At 24.9% G+C, this 22329-nt stretch overlaps 2 long non-coding RNA genes across 2 annotated transcripts; one reads left to right on the top strand and one right to left on the bottom strand.

Annotated features, from left to right (window-relative positions):
- Positions 1–11469: 11469 nt before the first annotated feature.
- LOC133665859 (uncharacterized) lies at positions 11470–13524 on the bottom strand. Its single transcript, XR_009829283.1, has 2 exons — positions 12775–13524; positions 11470–11915 (listed from the first exon to the last, which is right to left on the bottom strand). It is a non-coding gene; the product is annotated as an uncharacterized LOC133665859 (long non-coding RNA).
- A 2275-nt stretch (positions 13525–15799) lies between these two features.
- On the top strand, positions 15800–17291 carry LOC133665858 (uncharacterized). The gene is made up of 2 exons (XR_009829282.1): positions 15800–16750; positions 16842–17291. It is a non-coding gene; the product is annotated as an uncharacterized LOC133665858 (long non-coding RNA).
- The last annotated feature ends 5038 nt before the right edge of the window (positions 17292–22329 follow it).

Here is a 22329-nt window from a genome sequence, read left to right on the forward strand (position 1 = left end):
AACTTTGCAATGTTGCGTGCAATATTTTATATTATAACATTCAATTTAAAATTTAGTGCTCTATCACTTTATTGTAAAAAAATTTCCAAACAATTAAATTTAAAACATGGAAAGGTACAATTTTAAAGAAATTTTTCATTGAAAGAATTGTGTTTCATATTTGTCATTGTTTCATGTATAATTTATTATATTTTACAAATTATATTTTATATGTATAAATTTTCATTAAAATTTATTAAAATTTTCGGATTAAGTGAATTTTCTTATTAGATAATGTTTAAATATTTTTATAATTCGCTAAGATACTTTCATTTATGATATATTTCTAAATCTGTTATAATAATAATATATTAGATAATAATATAATATAATAATAAATATATAATATATAATATATAATATAATAAACATTGATTTAACATTATAACATTCATAACAATCATAACATTCATTAATATGGAATAAAAAAAATAAATTAATAATCTTGAAATTTTATATAAATTACATTGATAATTCTAACAATTTGAAAGAAAAATTTTTTTCCATTACTTTTTGACTATTCAGATATATATCATTGTTTTAAGAAACTTTTTGTAGAACAACAATATATGAATGTTTAACTGTTCTGTTTTTTATGATTCAATTTGTCAAATAAATAAATAATTATATATATTCTATGGCATAATATTGTCAGTCAAAGTTATGGTATTATCAATATATCTATGGTTTACTACATAAATATTATGTTCTTATTTTTTATGAAAGTAAAATACACATAAAATTGTTTTTGTGAAATTTAAGATTCTGTTTGCAAACAGTTCTTAAGTACTTTTTTTATGCTACAAAAATTATATTTATATTTATTTTATACATTTATCAAAAATATTTTTTATTTATTTTATTTATTTATGTCTCATTATTCTGATTACACAAATATAATTGTATATCTTGTTACAATAAATAAAAAATTTAATATAAGATTTCTATATCCATGGAAAAAAAAAGATCTATACTTTCTAAATAATGAGATAATATAAAATAATATAAAATTCATCTTTTCTTATAAAATTAATGATTTTTCAATTAATTTGATGTAATTTTATTTTTCAGTTTTTGCTTTGAACATATTGTTATTAGATTATTTTTCTTTATATTATGTATTTATTATATATACATATTTGTCCATAATAAGGATAAAAAGAGTCATCCAGTTTCCATCAATTGTTCAGCAATTACAAGTCGAAAAAAATTCATGAATCGTTAGATTATCTTCATGATAGATTTACTATTATATAAATTTACTATTTATATGAACTGTAATTTAATCTTTATTTCATTGCATAGAAAGGAATGAACAAAGCGATCGAATCATGGTATGTAAGTCGATCGCAATTCGATTATCTTCTTTTCTATGTCCAATTTGATGAATTGTGATGATATCTTGTGATGATATGACCTTATGATTTACTAATGAAATTTCATCATATAGATAGATATACAGGATGTTCCATTATTTTTGGTACAATTGGATAATTCATGAAAAAGAAAAAAAAAATTCACTTGAGCATTCATTTTTATGTAAATCAAATTTGAAATTTTTTTAGATAAAAATATAATTGGCTAACGTCAAATTAGATACGAATGATTTATATGTGAAAAAAGCAAATATATTATAATACAAAATAATATAATAGAACATATATAGTCAAGAAATTGATAAATTTTCAAATTTTGAAATTGATTTTTAAATAGAAAGAATCTATTTTTTGAATAATTTTTAATAATTCATTCACAATTTTTTTTCATAATTAGAGATTAGTCAATTTATTTATATTAAAAATTTTTTTAAATTTATGGAAATGGAAAGCAAAATCTCAAAAAAAAATAATACATATTTCTTTTTTTCATGAAGAATCCATTCTCTATCGATTGTATTCTCCATGAATAACGAAAAACACCTTATATATTGATCAGTGCACGATCAATACTTATGATAAAATGTAATAAGCCGAAAGATATTATAATGATCACAATTTTAGAAAAATTTGAACAAGCAATCTCTATTTATATTTGTGATGATTTCATTAATTAACATTTATATTTATGATGATTTCATTAATTCATGAATTTGATTATTTAATTTTGGTCTTAAAAATTGACTAAATACAGACAATTTTGGATATTGTAAAAATTAAAAAATTAATTGCATTATTTTATCGTAAAATATAATTAGATGTACTTATGTAAGTTTGAAATATTTATACTAAAAATTGGTCATTTGAAAGTCAAAAAGTTTTGAATTCTCGAATTTTGAAACTTTATAATTCGAAAAAATTCAGATAAATATTAATTTATAAAAATTTATATAAATATAATAAAATATAAAAATTTAATCTTTTGTAAAAAGATATCAAAAAGGAATTTTATTGTTACTAATAATTATATAAAACAAAAACTTAGAAACTTGAAGAATTTTAAAAATAGAAATTGAGATTTTAATTTTTGAGAAAATATTTGCATGTAAATACTTATGTTTTAGAAGAAAAAGAAAATAGAACATTTTGGATTCTTAAACTTTCGAATTTTACTAATTTAAGAATCAGCTTTCAATTCAAATTTAATTTCGAAAATGGTGGTTTCCAACTTGTAAATCTCAATATTTGTTATATAAAATCATTGCTATAATTTTTACTTAATAACTTTTATTCATTTTAATGTAATTATATTACCATATTACATTACAAATCAATCTTCTACGCAATCTTTCCGCTAATTAACACAAAAGCAGTTCGTATTTTGTAGAAAAAATTCATATTAATTTTTTAAATTTCTCTTATATAGGAAATCGCAAATTATTTTATATTATATCATATTAAATGATATCATATTAAATAAGGGAAATTAAAAAAAATATTAGAAAACATTAACTTTTATTTTTCTCTTTTATTATATAATTCATAATTTGGTTTGAGATTTAGGGAAAGAATCAAGGGAATTTTTAATGCGAACATATTCATACGGTACGGTATCTGCGTAGCATATGCGCAGATAGAGGTGTGTTAAGGGCATTAAAGAGAAAAGGCGAGCAGGCAACAGCCCATTCGATTTGTTAGGATGGTATGTCGACCAGATGTGACGAAAAAGGCCAAGAAAATCTTCAAGGGCATCGATAGCTGCTCCCGCGCGTGAATGTGTTCGACCGAGTTTTATCATTTACCACCGGCCTTGTCAAAATGGTGACAATACATCGATGTTTTTAATATCGATATTTAATATATTAAAACTATTCTGATATTTTTAATAATGTATAGTTTCGTAATTATATTTTTCTTTTGTATAAATATTATATATATGTATATATATATGTATATATGTATTATTTAAATCTTAAACAAAATCCGTTTAAAATTTGGAAAGAGATTAAATTTATAAATTTGTTTCTAATCAAATTTATTTTGATCCAAAATTTTACGCTTATAGTAATTGCATCATTTTTTAAATCATTTTTTAAATAAAAAAATATTTTGATAAAAAAAATTGTTTATTTAAATACTAAATCTATATAATATACTGAATCAATATATATATAATATATATAATAATATAATATACTAAATCAATTAATAATTATATTAAATAGAAAATCACAAAGAAATACTAAAACTTTTATATTTCAAAAATGAATTTTATAAAAATTTAATTGAGATTTTTAGAAATTTTCCTATTTTTAAAAAAGAATTATAAAAAAAGATTATAAAAAACAATAATATTACGAAAATGGAAACTTTACTATATTAATATCAATAGGTACAATAGTAACTAAATATATTTAATAGATAATAATATATCGATTTTTCCTCATTTTTTATTATCCCTAATCAGAAACAGCATCAAGGCCGATTTCTCGTCGTTCTTTTTGTTTGTATTTTCCAATCAGTAAAATCTTTTTCCTTGCGCTTTTGCAACAAGAATATGACTTGAACATATTGCGAGTTGAGAACAATTGCGAAATGAGAATATCATTTTGAAAAATTGGAAGATGTGGACCACGGTATTGACAGTGCTTGGGAACGATCGGTAGCATGTGTGTACGCGATAGTAACCTGTTGGACAAGTTTGGCAAGGGTCTTCTCTTTTCCCAGAGCGTTGCGATTTGTCAGTATCCCCACTATCGTAAATAGTGGCACACGCACCTGCCGTTGTCTCTACCTCTTCACTATCCAGCGGAGTGCTAACAAATTTTATTCCTTTGCTCCTTCTCAATCCTCGTTTACGAGGCTAATTCGACGACATTTTACTTGTACGATTTTTGCAATTACTCGTTCTGCTTATATACATGTGTGAACAAACGTTTATTAGGAAACGCAGGGAACGTCACAGTAACATGTGCGTACTTTATAATCTCTAAATATTTGATGGGCGGATCGTGCGGCTGCGCTCGCATCTGCGCCTGTGTCAACTTCAATTATTAAAGCTTTGCCATATGTCCTTGCTCTTCCCTTGCTCTCTCTCTCTCTCTCTTTCACTCGCTCGCTCGCTCGCTCACTCATTCGTTTGCTCACACTTGTTTCTGTGCCGTTACAATGCACTCTATTTCACAGACCTGTCTCGTTTCGCTTTTCTCCTTTGATTCCCTCAATAGATAGTCACATTTTACGTATTTTCTTTTTATTTGTTTTTTTTGAATTCGAAGTTTTTCAAGATTAAAGATTCGACTCATTTTTTCGAATATAAATAATTTCAATTAATCTTAAATCTTAATAATTTTAAATCTTAAATATTGTCTCTCGAAAATTTTAATAATTCGTTGATTGATTTATAAGTCTAGAATTGTCCAGATTCGAGAGCTAGATAAATAAGTTATAATGTATTCAATACTTTATAAATATTTTCAATATGCGGAATAATATATAGGAATATTTTTTTTATTTTTATGTTTCATTCTATTTTCTTTAACTTCTTTCTGCAATTTAATGACTTTTTGCAATTTTGATTATTTAATTTCGATTTTCACTTTAAAAAATTTATTTTATTATTTAAATTAAAAAACAAAATCAATTTCAATTTAAGAAAAATATGTAGATATAAATATTATATCTACATATTATAAAATTTTTTTTATTTAAACTTATATATTATCATATCATTATTATAAAAAATTAATCAGAAATATTATATGTTTAAATAGAATTTTTATCACTATAAATATATGAATAACGAGAAAAATGATGATGATAAAATCCTAATATTTAAAAAAAAAATAAAAAAAATTACTTTATATTACAATAGCTAGCTATTTTGTGAGTTTGAATTGCTTGACTTAAATATTAACGATAAAATATTAACGATAAAATATTTTAATCATGATTATTTATTTATAAGACAAAAATATTCAAACATAAAAATGAAAAATAAATTAATGACTAAAATTCTTAAAAGTAAATATATCAACTGAAAAATATTATTTATTACATAATATTTTAAAATTTTTAAATATATTTTAATTTACTTTTTCATTCTTAATAATATTGTTTATAATGTACATAATGTATTTAAATAATTAATGTAAATAATTATAAATGAATATTAATAATTGTATTTTCTAATTCTTATGAAATTATGAAAAATGATTGTAAAAGATAAGATAGCGCATCATTGATCGATTCAATCAAATTTTTTTTATATGGTTATCTCTTTCATATGATATATTTCATATATTTCTATCGAAATCAAAGTTTGATATAGGATTTTATGCGTGATCGTAATCGATAATTAAAGAATAGCCAAGTGATCATTTTGGTCATTCTACAAGTTGTGGTTCAATAAGGAACACCGCACGTGTCATTGATAGCCGAATTATTTTGTGGAATCATATGACTTTTTGCACCTGTCGTTACCAATAGGAATAAGTTTTTATTCCATAGATCATTCGTCTTAATTGAATTTAACTTGATTCGACTCCTATTATTACATGCAAATCAATTTTTTTTTGTTTTGCTACTTTCGTTTTCCGATTTTCTTTGAGATAAACGAAGTTTTATATATTGAAATGGAAAGAAATATAGAATTTAAATTAAAAATGAATAAGATTTTTTGTGAAAAATGTCAAGATGCAATTAATAATATCATAAATATGTAATTCTAATTAAAATAAAATTAATATGTCTTTGATAATATGTCTTTGCTATCTAACAAAATATCATTTGCATTAAATTATTTCTTCGAAATAAAAACAGAAATTTCATAATATTTAAAAATTTTTTAAAATAAACAAATTTAAATTTTTTAAATAACAAATAATTTAAGATAAGAGAAATTTAAGATTGAAAAATAATTTATATAAATATTCAAATGGTCTAAATATTCAAATAGATCACATTTATATTTTATATTATATGTGTTTTTATACAAATATATAAATATACTTATATACTTATATACTTATAAGTACTATACTGGATATATTTATATATATAATAAAAATAAAAATAATAAATATTTCTTTATTTTCACGTTTCATTTCATTATTCATTTATTCATTTTATTTATTTTTTATTATTTCATTTAATTTAAAAATCCATTCAAATAATATACTCAAACGAAATAACTCAAATAATAGATCGATATTGTTTGATAAAATTTAATATTTCTGCAATTTTTTGCAACATTTATATTAGCAAACTGTAAAAAATTTTTAATGGATAGAAATTCTTTAAATTATTTAAAATTACAATATAAGAAATATAATGTAATATATATGCACATATAACATTTACTATGTATAAACTTTGTAGATTTGATTGCGATATAGTTACATTGATAAACAATTATGTTTAATTTTCATGCGTTTTTTAGATTTATGATATAGCATTTGCTCGAAAAACACTGATTGACTTGAGATATATTTATGAAATCTGGCAAGCTCTTTCAACTGATGAAATATATCTGTTTATAGTTGAATTGTTTTTTAACTTTATAAATAATCCTTCAATTTATATAATTTATATAATTTTTAATTCTTTTTTATTTTATTAAAAATGTTAATAAAAATTTTAAAAAAATAGAAAGATTTTATCCGAATATCCAAAAAATCATATAAGCATAAAATTAAAATGAAAAGTTAAATAGTATATTGATAATGAATTTTTCATATTTTTTATTATTATTATATTCGTATTATTTTTGTAATTTAAAAATAATAATTTCAATAATAAAAAATATATGTAATCAAAAAAGATTTGAAAGACATAACAATATAGTAAAAAATTGATTATTCGAATTAGTTGGTAAACAAACAAACTCAAATAATTAATGAAGAAACAAAATATATCAATTAATTAAAAATTAATTAAATAATTTTTAATAAATATATATTATTAATTTATATAATTTATATAATTTATTACGTAAAAAAATTAACCAAAAATTTTTAATAATAATTCTCTTTAATTAAATATTACCAATTTTCTATTAATTTTACTTTATATATTTACTTTATATTCAAGACTTTTTACTAATTTTATTTTATATTCAAATCTTTTATTTAATTCAAGATTTTTCTCTTAAATTAATAGATCTAATATCTATTGATGTTTTTTTAAAATACATTAATATATTACTCAATCATTACATAATTTGTCATTTCAACTTTTTCAAGATAAAAATTATTTTAAATTATTTTTTTTTTCCTTTTCATTCTTTTATGACATAAATGAAATCTGTATGACTACTTAACTAAATTTAAAATAAATAAAAATATTTATTAAACAAAACATTAGCAGATAGAAATATATATATAAACATTCTTACAAGTTTCAATGAATAAGTTTCATAAAACGTGATTTATTTTGAATTCAGAGTAATTAATTGCTTATTCCCATAACCGCCATTCTATTCTTATAAAGATATAAAAGTACTTAAGTAGGCATGAAAAAAAAGATAAGAAGCTTTCAAAACTTGGAATTTCGCGATCAAGTTTAACCACGATTCGCATGGGGATTGGTATCAATGTCGAGATAGAAGGCGAAAAATGTGTGTCGTAGCAGCGCCGGCAGCGGAGGAACGCAAAGTTTCTCGATAGAGCTCAACAGGTAGATCGATCAAGAACGGGATGAGTGAGCCATAGTACGAGAGAGAAAAGTAGAGAGGAAGAAGTTAAGAAAAGGAGAGGGGCGAAAGAACGAGTGAGACGATGACTGCATACTTCGCGATACACGTGTGTTTGAGGGGGTGGGGTGATAGGGAGTAGCCCAAGGAGCATTAAGCGGTTTTTCTCCGAGTACAGCCGTGCCGCGATCGTATTTCATTTTACGCGTATGAGGCATCGCTTATTTCTCACGTTCCAAAGCTGCAGCTTCCTGACTTACGATTTTTGAAATATCGCACGTTTTCTTACGTATACATATAGATGATCGAACAAATTTTATCTCTCTGATTTATCACTATTTTGAGAAAAATTTGACAAATGAGTATGTTAATAATTTTATCGAGACTCGAGATAACTATGAAAATAAGAAATTATGAAGGACAAGATATACAAGATAGGATGAGAGAAGAATCTCGTTTCGAATCATCCGGTCCCAGAGTTACAGGTGTACGGAGTCTGGGAGCGGACCACTCGTTAAGTGTTCTACGGTGCACCTGCCACACGGCATCATTCATTGCCTTTATTTTTCTACCCTCTTCCAGTATGTCCTTCGTCGTCATCGTCCACCCTGCCGCTCTTCATCCTGTCGTCCATACTTTTCTTTATCGATCGTATAGCATCATCGCTTTCATATACCCGAAAAACTTGTCCTCCATCATAGTTCTGATCTTACATTTTGCTTTTTTACATTAGTATTGTTATTGAAGATGTATAATATATCTTTTCATCATTTCCATATATGGTATGTCGTTTCATTTCAAGTAATCATCAGTGAAAATATTTTTGCAATATATGTGTTTCAACTTTAATCTGCTTTCTCTCGAATTTCAACTATAGAATCTCGATAATTAAATAATAATTATATTTTCATTATAAAAAGTAACGTAACGTTCTAGATTATAAAATTTGTTGAGTTGATTATATAAGCACTAACGTTGATATATAACGGATATTATAATATCAATTCTAGGAAATAATTGCAACAAGAACAATCATATAAATTAGATATCGAATATTATCTTCATGCAACAGGGAAGATAGTAAGTATATCATTATATGAATTAACATCTACTTTTAAAAAAAAATTTAAACTCGTTTCATATTAAAAATGACTCGAAAATCTTATATTAAATAAGAAAATCTGACTCAAAATAACATAGTTTAATATTTAACTATATTCTATAATCTAACTAATATATCTAAGTAATATTATAATATAACTATAATCTAACTAATATTTTTTTGTTCAATTTTCTATTTTAATTTTTATTAATAATTCATTATTAATGATGAAATTATAGGGAGGTTGCAAAAATAATTAACAAATTTAATTTTATTGATTTTCATTTGGTTGAAGAATGTATAAAATGCATTTTTTAATTTGTATCATTTCATTCATTTTTAAAACAATGTAAACTAACATTATTATCATATTATCCTATCAAAAGTCTATTTTTTTAAATGTTAGAAAATTTTTACAACTAAAAAATTTTTCTCAATATTTATAAATAAGTGATTGTAGCCACAATCCACAAATTCGAATCCACAAATCCATTGCAGTGTTTGTAGTTCGTATATGTAGTTTTAATACCTGGTTTCTTATAGTTCAGAAATTCGTGTCGGTTGGAACGAACAGCGGGATCATATTGGACAGGTGCGAGGAAAAAATACGGATAGATTTTAGGGTATCGGTTACAAAACTCGACAAGAGTCGACCCTTTGTGGGTCTGGTCACATCAAGACCGTATTGTTCATGGGGAAAAATTTACGAATGCTAAGCGCGCGGGTGGTGTGAGAGCTTTAACGAGTTCCTTAGTGTAGGTCTGATTTATGCGAGGCCATAAGGAAAGAAACCGACCCCTCACCTGCTCAGGATCTTTCACTGTTGATGTTGTTCGGCCTTGCGATCTATCGTTTGTTTCTTTGCTACATCGCGTTATAATGATATATTCATCTCGTAGAGTTGATTCGTCAATCACGCAAAACACGAACTGCATCGGGAATGAGTATCGAGAATCATCAGATGGAAGAAAAAAACTTTTGTTTCGACGTTTCGGAAGGCTTTTGTCAATCGCCGAATATCCAGATGTTTTTAGATCTCTCGAAATAATGCTGGTATAGTCGAACAATGGTTCGATGACCCAGGTAACAAAAAAATTGTATACAGTGACACCGATATCCCAAATACGGCTGTTGGTCAGCCAGTCATTGTTAACATTGTAACCGATATCCTCTGATTCCAAGAACAGGTTGATTTTCTACCTGTAGATATGTACTTTTCTCTACATAATTGTTCGACCTTGTCCGTTGCACCCCTGTCTTTTGTATTTCAATGTAGTCAATGCCGACAACTAACCTTTTTGCAATCTTCTATTGTACGTAATCTAAAGTCTCATTTTTTTTATATTGAAGCTTGTTATTTTATTATCAATATAAATGTATATTTATTTCATAAATATCAATAATTAATTTCATTTAATTTAAAAATATTTTCTAAAATTATAGAATTCTAATTTAAAATATTTAAAGTGTACTTTAGTGAAGATTTAAACTTTTGACTACATGCATCAATTTACATTATATATTTTTAATGAATGTTGAAGAAAAAAATGACAATCAAAATGGCTAACAGATTGCACATAAAAAGTTTTTATCATTGTCGTTATGAAACGCAATACGATCTATCGATACGAAGCCAAGACGATCTCTGCGTTCTCGGCATTTGCCAAACGAGCGAGAGAATAAGTATATAAAGGAGAGACATGTGTCGTGTGTCGAGTATGCACTCACGATCGAAGAGCGGTATTTTGCTATAAAGATCACGAGGCGCGACATCTGGCGCCACATGCTCATTTAAAAGCTACTTCGCATACATAATCGGACATTGCGATAGTTTGGAACAGCTTATAATATTTGTAATATATTAATCTTTCTTTTTATTTAAGAAAACTTCTTGTATAAGATATATATACAAATATGTATATGCTTCATTTGTGCTAACTACATTGTTTTTTCATTCCCTGCTTTCACAGAAGCAAATGGGAATCATCATTTGATCCATTTATATACATGGAAAAGTCGAAGCTTTCATTGCGACAAATCGTGCACATCCTATGTATGTCATGTGAGATCAAGTAAATATATATGTATACTTATTATATATTCGAACACGAACACAAAAGGACAGGAAAGTATGCGATCTCGTGTAACCCTCTGCCACATTTCAGTCTATTTTCCATAAAAAATCATATAAATGTAACGAAATAATTGTTCAATAAATAAATATTTGCTTAGCTATATATAGAAAAAAAGAAATTGAATCATTTTATATTAAATCATTGACTAAAAATAATGAGATATTTTATTTCACATAATTTTCATTCCTCACAAATCGAATTACAAATATAAATGAGATGAGAAAATTCGATTACATCAAATACATTTCAATTTCTTTGATATTCATAAGTATTCATAAGTTTTCGCTATGCTTAATTTGGATCGTTTTCCCGTCTTTTCTTTTCCCGACCGTTCTAATTTTGTGGTTGACACGTGCCCGGATGGAAACAGATGTATATACCTCGGGCAGCGTCGTATAAATACATTGGTGCTCGGCTAACTGGGCGGCCGTGTATCCCCACTGGGACTGCAAGAGTCGACAACCGTGCCTTTGAATCGATATAGAGTTACCGATACGACTGGCGCCAGCGTGACTGTGCGATTCCAGCTACTCGGATCGTGTCGCGGCTGCGGCCAACTTCACAACCATTCTCTGAAATCGTGTATACATATATGTTGTGGGTAAAGAGAATGGGTAAATCTGGCATTACGCGGATAAACTTAGGATTAGTGATGATCCATAGATAAAGTCACAAGTTTAATTGAAATAATAATATATCTCGAACTTTACCAAGGTATGCCATGTTTTATCCATAATATCGTTTGAATAAAAATAAATATATTATAAATAAATAAAAAATTTATCTTCTCCTTGTCGAAAAGGAGACTTCTTCATTGATTTTAATGAATTTGAAATATGTTATTAAAAACTATATGGCACAAACGGCCGTACTATCTAACTCAAATAAAAATTTGTTTAAAAACGATGCTATCTTTTAATAATAAATTGGTAACAAATTGGGCTACACAAAAATGCGATGAAAAGGCCACCCATGTCAGAACATAACAATACATATATACATAACAATGTACGCTTTAAACTTTATCTATGGATTATGAGTAATCTCAAGCTTACTGAAGTCATGCTAGGTTATCTACGTTCCTAACTTTATTCGTAACATATATCTATATCTTTAGTATTCGATCCAATTTAACCAGATTTCATTCACATTTTTTTTTGTAATATTTTTTGTTCTTTCTGTAATATTTTTATTTAATGTCAAATAATCATCTGTCATCATAATGTCAAATAATATTTTCTTTTTATTGTTTTTTTTTAAATTGTTATGTTTATTCGATACATAGTTCGGAATAATTTTCGATATATTTCTTAAAAAAAGTATCATTATAGCATGGATACATTTCCTCCGTTCGATCCAAGACGTTACGCCTACAGTTTGAGCGTAAAATGTAGCATGCAAAACTAGTATAGCTAGCACCGTTTTACTTACTATCTTTTATCTTGAGACTCGTTGTGTCACGCCATAGTGTGGCGCTGTGGTCTATCTCGTTCACGTGGTTTTTTCTTTCATCAAGAGTTTCGCGGTGCATCATTTACCGCATAGAATGGCGAGCGTGAGCGAATTCTTCTCGAAAGGGGAATGGAATGGGGAAGGTGAATGCTGGACGCAGATGCGCGACCAATATTATCGGAAGTCTTAATTGGTTTCAAAGTCGAACGGAGCATGTTGTTCGAGCGTCGGGTAACTTTTGTGCCTTTTTTTTTTCTCGGCGCGAGCAGTGAACAGGAGGCGTAACAAAATTGCATACGCTGAAAGAGCAGGTGATCGTGAAAGGATAGCCGTGTCGTTGGTAACGATCGCGCGACTTGCCTTCTCGAGGAACAAAATTGCTTGGAAAGAACACAGGACGCGTGTCAGGTGTTGCCAAAACGTGAAATTAATCTCATTCACGTAGTAATGTATTTTTGCATAGTACTGTTGAAAACTGGTTAATAGTAAAGATTTGAATACCTAATCTTTAGAAAAAAACTTCTTGTATAAATATTTGAAGGATATTCAAAGTTTATTGATATAATGAAGAGATAAATAATTTCTTATTATTGAATATAATTTCTTATTATTTGAATATTCCATTTTGAGAATAGAATGTATATAAATATGAATATTCGAATATTCAAATAAAGCTCTTTTAATACTTCGATATTAAAATCTTAATTAATTACGTAAATAAATATTCAATTAATATTTAATAATATATAGATAAATAATTTATAATAATAATATAATTATTATATATTATTTAATAATATATAAATCTATTTGTATATAGATATTTGAAATAAATTCACACAAATTTCGAATATTTAGAAATCCGAGAAGCAAAGTTTTAATATAGAATAATTATCAAAATTAAGCAATGGTAGTAGAGATAGTAATGACAATAGATTCATTTCGATTCACGTTGACTCTAAATTTTATTATCTTCGACCGATCTGCCTCTGTCAGGTGCAAATTTTTAACCAAACTTGAACAGGCAACGGTCCGAATGAGGAAATTTCAAAGGCCAGTGTTCCGACAGGTGGGCGCGAGTCGAATTTGCCTGGTTGGTTCTTCGAAACCGGAAGGTGATCATAAGCAGCAGTGTACTACATCTCTTGTTAATTTTTTACTTCAGATTATCTTAACGATATCTAATTAAAATTGTTATTAAAAGAATTGTTATTAAGTTGTTATTAAAAGAATAATTCGCCAATATAGATCTATGATAAGAGAGAATATCGTGTATCGTCTATCATATAAATAGATAAGTATTGAGTTTTTGTTTTTTTATATTTTAAATAAGAGTTGATAAAAAATCAATATTTAAAAAAAATTTTTTTTTTAATAAAAAGGATTTAATAAAAGAATAAAAGTTATTTTTAAACTTAAAATTATAAAATTTAATTATAAAAATTGATAAAAAAATTTTGTTATATAGAAAAAATTAATCATCTAGTTATTTTATTAATAAATTTTGTTATTAAATTTATGTCTCAATAATATTAGCGAAAAAATTTTTTATATTTTTTATATTTTTTATTTTTATTATAATATTATAAAATAATAATAAATATTTTCTTAATTTATGTTTCAATGTATATTTCAATTTCATATTTAATAACATTAATATTTATTTTCTAAGTTTCTGTTTTGAAATTCAAACATCTTTCCGCAGGAAAAAATAGCACAAAGATTAAATGATTAAAATACCTAATTTAATTTTTTTACTTGCTAAAAAACTGAAATTAAAAATAAATTTAATTTTTCAGTTCAATTTCAGATTCTTAATCTGACAAGTATGACATTATAAATATGACGAATATGTAGAAATTTTTAGATTTTGATATCTATTTTATATATATTACATAAATAGATGCACATAAAAAAATAAAATCATTTATTTAACTATAACATATATTTGTTATATAAAATATATATTTAAACTTAAAAATAAAAGATAACATATGTAATGTCAATTTATTTGAAATATAATTTTAATATTTGATGAAAGAAACAATAAATATTTTTAATCAATACTTAGAAATTGATAAAAAAAAATTAAACGATCCAATTATATTATGTCTTTTTTCAATCAATAAACAATTAAATTTTTAAAAATTAAAAAATAAATATGAAATAATTAAATTATTATATTTTTAAGATAACTTATTATAATAAATATATTTTTAAATCTTTGTTCATCTATATAAATCATTGCAATAATTTTTTTTAAAAGTATAACAAATATTTGTAGAAAGTATTAGTAAATATTATATAAAAGTAGTATACTTTTTTCATTTTTATTATAAAAAGTGCTAAGAAATAGTGATTCGTTAAAAATAAATTCTTTTCTAATAAAATAAAGATTTTATTGCTTATAAAAATTTATGAGTAAATTAATTAAAAATACGAAAAATTAGAAATAGATAAATAAAATAATGATTTATCATTAACAATTATTAATACCTGGGAAATATAAAAAAATTTCAAAAAATAATTAAGTACTAATTAATTCTTTAAAAATTTTAAAACAAAAAAAAAATATCTTCAAATTAATCAAAAACTTACAAACCTTTAAATGAGCCAATTATCTTATTCGCTATTTGCTTTTTCGGATAATCATTTTATGTTCTGAAACTTTCTATATTCTATATATAAAATATATATAATAATTTAGCGATTATTATTAATAATTTAAAAAATTATAAATTATAAAATATCAATTATTTTTTTATAATTCCACAATTAAATGATTTATATTGTAATTTGTAAAATTTTATTGTAATTATATTTTACCAGTTTATTAAATATTTTACCATCAAAATTATGAATTGAATTCTTTTTTTCTTGCTTTTTGTTTCTTTCTCGCAGATATTTCTCAATAATTTTCTTATTTTTTCTATCCATTTATTCTTACATATATTTATACATATATTTCGAAATTAGCGATTCAAATAGCTTGATGATGCGCGTTTCCATTTTCCGGCAAAGGAATGATGTTCGCGTGATGGTAGCATGTGCCCGCGGGGGCGTTCGATTTTGAGTTCCCCGAATCGCGTGTTGGTTTGAGGAAAAAGATGATCGCTTCTCTCTTGTGGTTTGTAGGAAAGCACGTGAAGTCGGCGCGGCGCTTGTTCAGCTACGATTCGAAAGAGGATGCAGCCAACCGTTTTACCACGGTCGTTCGAGCGCCGCAGGCCGATTCTGGATGGTAGAGTGTGAGATGCCATGTGGTACGGTGTGGTCCGGTTGGATTGGGTTCGGTTCGGTACGGTCCGCAATGTCGATGCGCATCTTAAACGTGGGCGGATCGGTCGGTCAGCCGCCCCTGGTGTTTCTCACCCGCATGCCTGGCATACGTGCCGCTCGTCCTCTCCTTTTTCCTTTTTCCCCTTCCCACTACAATTCCCAAGCCTTTCTTCCTCCCAGTTCGAGCTACCGGTTCTCTCCCTATCGTTCTTGTGTCTCTTCGTGTTCCACGATCGATCGGTTGCTTCACGTGTACGTTTCACCTTTTTCTCTATCTTCGATTGTTAATCTACTTCCGAGTCCGTTTCCAAGAATTATTTCTTTTTTTCTCGTACCCTTGATCAATCATTCCATTCATATTTTTCTCATGTTTTTTTGTTTCTCGCGCGCGATAGATTGATCATACTTCAAATAATTTTTATTATCGATACCACGATTGAAAATTAGAAAGTAATGGCTGACTGGAGAAGAAGAAAAAGGAAGAAAATAAAAGGAGGAGAAAAGATGGGCCGAAAGTAAAATTCCATTGGATAAGAAGAAGTGTTGAACGTTGGTTCTCGTATAGTCATAGCCCTGAGGACGTTTCTCATGAGTTGGGGGCGGCAGGAAGAAAGATTGCCACGCTCAGAGTTGTTTTTCTGTTACTCGAGGGCATCGGCGTTCCTCAGCAAGATTGGTGCGTGCAACCGTTCTCTTTCCAACGCATTATTACGAGAAAAAGGTTTAATAATAATTGACCAGGATCTTCTTTCTTTTTACATTTCTAGGTTCAGTACGAAATCATTTGGCCAATTACATCTCAAAAATTTATATAATGTCTAGTCAACCTGTTTTCATCGATGCTTGAAAATCAAAAAATGAAAATAGAACGAGAATCAAGATCTACCACTTATTATTTATTCTCAAGAAAAAATTTTAAATAATTTCACAATTCCTCGTTCAATTATAATCTTATGTCTTAAAATAACGTGAAAATCATGTTCAACGCGTTACGAATACCGCGATCAGGAAAGTATACGAAACTCGAGCTTTGCTAGTCGAGATTGACGCGACGGTATGGAAGTATGTATGTACTTATATACTTATTGTGTCTTGCGTCTAACTGACATGACGCAACATGGTGCTACGTCACACGCCGCGATTGATCGTACGAAACGAATTGGAACATAAGTGTGACAATCTTGTATTGAATATATCCTTACAAAGTTAAGCCAAAATGTGTTTGATTATTGAGCAATGCGGAAAGATAACCGCGGATTATCATGTACGTGCATGTTGCTTATAAAGCTGATTAAACCTTAGTTAATCATAAGATAGTAGGGAAGCATCCGGCTAAGGAAGACGCAGCGTTGACTGACGACCAATCGATCCGTGTGTTTCCCTGATAAACGATTCGTCGAGCGGGCGGTCCCGCGCGGTAAACTTCATCTCGGCTCTACCTTCGCTACTGTGCTGATCGCCTATACTTTCTTCTGACACAGCGATTGAATTCGGTACCACGATTCGTAGATCATCATACTTCGTTATTCCACGATGTTAGAATCTATATATAACATTCTTTAGCATTCGTGTTCATTTGTATTAAATGCGCAAAATAAGTCGTCACTTTTGGCATCAAAATTATAATTTTATATCGAATCAAACATTTTCTTAACGCAATAATTATACTTTTACAATATTGAATGAATATCATCATTGAAAGTGATGAAATTAAATTTTATTATTGTTGAATGTACGAATTTACCTTCTTATTTTATAATAACGTTAATTTTAATTCAACCATATTTTCAATATGGTAATTAACAAATCGAGATACAAATATAAATATATCATTATTTATGCGAACTTTTAAAGAAATGAGCTATATATAGCAAATCATATACGAAGCAATTAAAGAAGTTAAATATTAGCTTACATAGAAAATGGCAGATTTCACAAGTCATAAAATTATTCAAAAATAAGCATCTAAATACTTATAAGGAAACAAATTGCGTGTAATATATAGTTTAGTATAGTTTAATATTAAATTCAAATGTTTTCTTACATATTTAAAATTTAATATAACGTATTAAAAATTGTTGTATATAAATAATATAAAATAATATAAGTTAATAATATAAATAGAACTTTCAAAGAAGATTGTATTAAAAAAAGAAAAAAATCTCCTATTGATTTAAAAAATTATAATTGATAAAAATAATAAATATTAATAACAATCAAATGAATTAATCAAACTAATTAATTGTAATATTTTTAGATTTGCTTTTTAATGAATATAATAAATTTATTGAATCAAATTTAATTATTTTTAGTAAATTATAAACGATAATCATATTTAAAATTTTAATTATAATAATCTAATAAAAATCTGTTATTAGATTTTTAATCTCATGAATATAGAATATATTTATGAATATAAAATATATTATAATTATTATTTTTTTTATATTATTTTCTATATATTTATTTATTTATATTTATAAGTATATTCCATATACTTATAAATATATATACTTATAATATATACTTATAAATATAAATAAATATACTATTTGATATGAATTATTATAAATAAAAAAGCCAAAATCAATTGAAATTTATTCTTAATAAGTTAAGATTAAATATATTTTTATGTTGTAATTAAATAAAAAATTATTATTTTGATGTATTATTTATTAGTCAAATATGAAAATAATAAATTTAAAATTTTTAAAATTAAAAATTTTGATACAAATATATTAATTCAGTTAAAATTGATGAAATTTGATGAAGAAACAATTTATTCAAAATTTTTTAATTTTTTATAAATTATGTAATAGTATGAATAAGAATATTAATAAAAACTTTGTTTTTATGTAAAATATTGATAGCATTGAAGCATAATGAATTAGAATTTTAACAAGCATAAATAAAATATAAAAACAAAATAAAATCTAAAATAAAAAAATCAGAAATAAATTAATTGAAAAAAATTATTGTTAAATAATAACAACTAGTTGACTAGTAAATATTGCTATTACTTTACAAAAATATATAAATTAAACAAATAATTATTCGTTTTTATTCATTTGTTTCGAAATATATTATCATATAATACATTTTAAATATTCTATATCTTGATGAAATTCATTGTCATAGATTTATTTTAGAATTAAATATTTATTCATTTGTATTCATTTATGGCAAAATATTTTACCATATAATATATTACAAATATTCTATATCTCGATGAAATTCATTAATTTCTTAATTATAAATAATACTATGATATAATAAAAATATCAATTTTTTCATTTAATTGCATCAAACATTGCAAATTTATGCATAGTAAAGTTAATAAAATTTACATGTCTAAATATAATTAATCATTTTTAAATAATAAACTATTAAATATTTTTATGTTATTTTTTTATTATTATTCTTTATCAATTTTTTTAAATAAATATAAAATAGATAAAAATAGATATAAAAATATTCTTTTCTGTTAAAATTAACACATAAGAAAAATTCTCTTTAACTACGAATTTAAATCACGCTGATTAAACAGAGCGTATGATAGAATATAATGGATTAAAATGGTAAGGCGTAACATTCGTTTAACTCTTCAGTCCACTGTGTTCCTGGTACATCGGTAGAGCGCCGCAGCGCCACGCGTCACGGCGAGCCTACCGCAACGCACGGCGCCTACACGCCGATCATCGCGACGCGGATGCGCCACTCTGTCGCCGTACAAATATATACTATACATATGTTTCTTTTGCTCTTCGACCAGTTTTGCCATTCTCGGATTATGTATTGCCATGCCGAGTCATGTCGCGCCAAGCAGTTCTATTCTGGATCTCTATAGTCGTTTTCTGTTCTACATATAGTATATGCTAGGTTTCATCACAATGAGATATAGAATAGACTTCGTGCAATGCTTCTTTTATATAGATATTTAGGGGTCACGTGATTATCATTTCTGTATCACATGCGACATTATCGGTTCAGTAGAATATGTTAGTAGCGCCAATAATGGTTGAAATTAAAACAAAATAGTAGAATTCTCTTTTTGAATCCGTTTTAAATCCATTCATATATATATAATATATAATATACTTATATGTATTTAATACTTACATATATAAATTATAAAATAATTTTGAACACATTAATTATGCTTTTAATTTTTATTTTTTAATATTAATTTAATGAACATAAATTTTTTTCTTATTAAAATATTTAAAAAAATTTTTTTTAGTAAATTCATAAATAATTATTTTTTAAATCCAAAAATTAAAAATAAGTTATATAATAATTTTTAAATAAAATATTGTTAAAAAATATGAAAAAATATTTTTTCTATAGTCTCGATATTTCAAAGATGATGATAATAAAATTCAAGAATTTTTATTTATTCAATTTTATTTATTTTCATTTTTCTTACGTTAATCAAAGAGCATGTTTGCTTAAATATTTTTGGAGGTTAAAATATTAAAATATTTTTGATTGTTTTTCATATAACTTCAATATAAATATTGTTTCAATATTTATATATTCAAATATATATATATATATTTATTATTTATATTTATTCTTATTGTTATAGTAATTAAAATTCATTTTTTTAAATTAACTTTTTTATTATATTAAAGGAAATCTATGGAATATTTCTTTGTTGAAATATCTTCAATTATTATACATTAAAAATTAATATAAGGAAATAGGAAAATCAATAGGAAATGAAAAATTATTAGAATTTCAAAACAACTTAAATAATATTCGTCTTTATAGAAATTTAAAATGGCAAATAATGATAAGATCAAATAGTACATAAATAAGTTTTAAAAACAAAGCATTGATATATTAATTAAATAAAAAAAAACTTTTGAATTGAACACAAAATTAATAGAAATTTTATAATAGTTATTTATTGAATAAATAATATTTATTATTTATCAAAATTCTGTTATATAATAATAAACATTCATATTTGAAAATTATTTAATTTCTAATTATTTATTTATTATTGAATTTGATTTTTTTGAATCGATTATTCAAAGAACTTTTTATTTGAATAAATTTAATTAATTCCAATGACGAACATTATTCATTATTTTATTAAATTAACAATAATGAATTTATGAATTTTAAGGATAATTATCATTCAAGTAATTATGAATAAAAATATATTAAAATTGTTAATTTGCAATATGTTGTTTATAATATTCTATATATATCTCAAAAACTTAGTAGTGCTGCCAATTTTATTTATATCAATTGCGTTTAATGAAAATGGAATATAAACATAAATATAGTTAATTTGAAACTCGAAAACTTATTATTTACATTTTATTTATATTTATCAAAATCATGTTTTTCTTTGCTAAATTTTTGATATATAATGACTTATGCTTTTAAAATAAATATCATTATTATTGTTTGTTGTATATTATTTATTGTTTATTTATTATTTATCTATTGTTTATTTTATATTTTTATATACGAGTTTCAGTAGATCAAAGTTTATGATATAGTAAAGTAGTATAGTATAGTAGTTATGATATAGTAAATTTAAGTTAAAAATTTAAACAATTGGCAATAAAATAATTTTTGCGGTCCTTTTAATAATTTAACTTACTAAATTGCTGATTCCATGAATAAATAAAATTTAATAAAAGATCTATTAATCATTAATCTATTAATATCGAGTATCGTTATTTCTAGAAAAGACGTTGCAATTTTTACTATCTGGCAGATACTATATATACAGTGTCACTTCATAATACTATTAATTTTTTCATTTTTTTATTCAAATTTTTTATTCAAACTATATATTAAGACATACAGAAAATAAAAGCGGATTTCACTTTTTGTTGTGTTTCATTTATTATTCATTATCTTCTTATATATAATCAAAGTTTTTAATCAAGTTTTTATAATTTAAAAATACAGTGTATTTAATAAATTAAAAATTCAACAAGTATTCTTTTTATATTAAAATTCTATAATCCAAATTTACTTCTATGCAAAAAACGATTTAATAATGAACTGCAATATATAAAATTCAATTACATAAACTAAAAAATCGAACTAATATTTTTTTATAATTTTAAATTATGGATAATTAATACTATTCATTGTTTTTCCTTTTAATAAATTTCCTTTTAATAAATTGCAATAATTTTTGATATGAAAAAAATCATGATCTGTTATATAATATGTATAAAAAAATATTAAAAATGATATTTTTTTCAATATTTATTTATTAAATAT

This window comes from Apis cerana, linkage group LG3 (genome assembly GCF_029169275.1).
Source record: "Apis cerana isolate GH-2021 linkage group LG3, AcerK_1.0, whole genome shotgun sequence".
Taxonomy (NCBI): Eukaryota; Metazoa; Arthropoda; class Insecta; order Hymenoptera; family Apidae; genus Apis; species Apis cerana.